The sequence below is a fragment of the Molossus molossus genome, unplaced genomic scaffold (genome assembly GCF_014108415.1).
Source record: "Molossus molossus isolate mMolMol1 unplaced genomic scaffold, mMolMol1.p scaffold_m16_p_12, whole genome shotgun sequence".
Lineage (NCBI taxonomy): Eukaryota > Metazoa > Chordata > Mammalia > Chiroptera > Molossidae > Molossus > Molossus molossus.
In genome coordinates this window covers 85381180-85384406 of record NW_023425347.1, presented here as the reverse complement: position 1 = coordinate 85384406, position 3227 = coordinate 85381180, and positions in this window count along the sequence as shown.

Genomic DNA, 3227 nt, shown 5'->3' with positions numbered 1-3227 from the left:
CGGTCCGCTGGCTTCACCCGACGCCTCAGAACCTTGTTGCGGTCGCAGCACTCTCTACTTCTCACTGGCGCCACAAACGCCTTCCCGCGAATGGCGGAGCCAATCAGTGTCCAGAACGCTTCTCGCTTCAGCCAATCAATGCTCGCGACTTCTACGCTTTTTCCTGTCTTTAGTGGCCATGCTCCTGAAGACGCGCACACTACACCATGTAGGGCCGGAAGCCTCTACCGCCACCTTTACTAAGGGCAAACACGCTGCGCAAGCGAAAGCAAGGACCCGCGAGATGTTGGACCATATGATCCCACCCCCATCAATAAGCGACACCTGACGTCACTTCCTTTGTTTGGCGCAGCGTCCCCCCGCCCCGCTCCGTTCCCGCCAAATTTTCACCAATCACACGAAGTCTTAATCTACAGCGCTATAGAATTCCTACTTGGGAGTCTCCACCCCGCGGTCGCCTGGGGTTTGCGCGTTCGGGGAAACTCAGTACTAGTGTCGCAACACCTGTGGGATTGCTAAATCTTTAACATAGAGAGCCCAGTTCCCTTCTTGTATTGCCACGCCCTGTTCCCGATTCTCTCCAGTGAAGCTATAAGAAATCTACACTTTTCCCCAGGATGGCCTTCCGTAAAATATGAGGATTGTGCTCCCCACACGTGTCCTCACCCTAGTCCTAATCCAGCTCTGCATCCTGGGTTGCTTCAACTATTCTAAATATACTCTCTTTCTCCTACAGAGAGAGGAGCTTGTCTGTCTAACGGTTCCCTGCTCTCAACACTTGTAGGTTGTTAAACATCTCCCTCCCATTTATTTATTAAAAATATTTATTGATTCCTCTTTTGTTCCAAACTCTGTGCTGGCCACTGGGATTCAATGGCAAATAAGGTAGACATGGTCCCTGGGCTCCTGGATTATTTTATTTTATTTTAGTAAAACATCAGGCACTGTCTTAAGCAGTTTACATTTATTAACTAAATCCTGTGAGGTTGGTACACTATTGTCCCCATTTTACAGATTAGAAAACTGAGGCACAGAGAGAAAGCCTGCATTCAAGCCCCAAAAGCCTGATTTTTGTCAACCAGTGCAGTTACTACCATGAATTCTTGAACATCCTAAACAAACTCAAATGACAACTGGGTTTACACAGAAAAAATGTAAATGTAGTGGGTTGGATAACAGAAGGAAAAATTTTTTTTTTTTTCATCCTCACCCGAGGACATTTTTTCCATTTTTTGTTCAGGTAGAGTGGGAGGGAGAGAGAGGAACAGAGAGAGAGAAACATCGATGTGAAAGGAACACATCGAGTGGCTGCCACCCGCACGACCGACCAGGGCCGGGGACAAACTGCAACCGAGGTTCGTGCCCTTAGCGGGAACCGAACCCGGGTCTCTCAGGACCGCAGGCCGACGCTCTAACCGCTGAGCCAAACCGGCCAGGGCGAGAAGGGAAATTTTTTTGTTTTTTCTCCACAGTAAGGAAAACAACCACACAAGCACAATAGTAAATAGCAACAACTGACATAAAGAATATAGACCCAGCCCTGGCCGGTTTGGCTCAACGGTTAGAGCGTCCGCCTGCGGTCCGGAGAGACCCGGGTTCGGTTCCCGCTAAGGGCATGTACCTCTGTTGCAGTTTGTCCCCGGCCCTGGTCGGTCGTGCGGGTGGCAGCCACTCGATGTGTCCCTTTCACATCGATGTTTCCCTCTCTCTCTCTTCCTCTCTCTCCCTCCCACTCTGTCTGTACAAAAAAATGGAAAAATGTCCTCGGATGAGGATTAAAAAAAAAAAAAAGAATATGGACCCAGCCCTGGCCAGTGTGGCTCAGTGGATAGTGTCGGCCTGCACACCAAAGGGGCTTGAGTTCGATTCCTGGTCAAGGGCATGTAGCTGGATTGCAGGTTTGATCCCCATCCTTTGCAATGTGTCTCTCATATTAATCTCTCTTTCTTCTTTTCGTCCACTAGTCCAGTGGTTCTCAACCTGTGGGTCGCGACCCCATTGGGGGTCACATATTTCTGATAGTCTTAGGAACAGAGACACCGCTCCTCTATCGTCTCCAGGCAGGTCCGCCCACATGCAGATACGTCCACATACAACATGAGGAACTGTATTAAAGGGTGGCAGCATTAGAAAGGTTGAGAACCACTGCTTTAGAGAGACTGGACTAGATGTCAACATGATGGATTTCTACTGTGGTCCCATTCTTGACCTTCTTGGACTAAGCCCTTTGTGGACTTGAACCCCAGGCCAACCACAGCAGCAGCCTGATTTCCCAGAGGCTCTGAGGCTAAGAATGGGCAAAGGTCATAAGCACTTGAGGGCTGTTTCCCACACTCCCCAGGGCTTTGTTGCCAAGGTGTTTTTTCCATATGACTCCTGAGGTGAAAGGCCTGAAAGGGCTACAGCAAAACCACAAAGAATGCTTGCCTCTTACAGTTTTTATGCAACATGCTTTTCTCTAAGAGTGACGGGGATTTTCTGGAGATTACAACTGCCAAAGTGAAATAAATGCTATTAGCAATTTGAAAAAGAAGGACTGGTTTACACTTAAGGAGGCAAAGCCCTAACCATTCAGATTTCTTTGCCTCACTGACCCGGCCCGCAGGTCGATCAACAAGGACTCCAGAGGGGGAGTGAGGATGAGGAGGGACAAGAGACACGAGAAATGGAGACAAGACAGGATTCTGATCAAGTCTCGTTTATTCAGGGGGAGTTCACATAATATATAGGGGGAAAACAGGTGAAACAGTTAATGAGTATCCCATCTGAAGCAAATTCCAGTAAATACCTCAGGTGGAACAAATGATAAGCAAAGAATGGAGAAAACAATTATCTAGAGGAATGCAGACACTATATTCAGAGAGACCCCCGTCCTGGGGCCGGAGACAGCAGAGCAGACTTTAACAAGATGGATGCCATGCAAATGGTCTCCCACACCTCACCTCTTCCAGTAAACCCAGCACAGATGGGTTCAGCTGATCAGGCTGAACTCAGGAAGAAACCACTGTAATTTAGGTAGCAAATCCTGGCAGAGGGCTGAGTGGGGGATGAAATCCCTCCTGGTTCTACTCTGAGCCCTGGTTGTGTCTGTCTGGGCCTACAGGGGTGTCTTTTTCTACTTGCACAGACATACCTTGTAGGTTAGTAGTGGTGATGGTGATGGGGGTAGTTCTGGGGACACTGACCAAAAACCTGGGGTATTTTATTTATTTTCTCATGATTTTTAT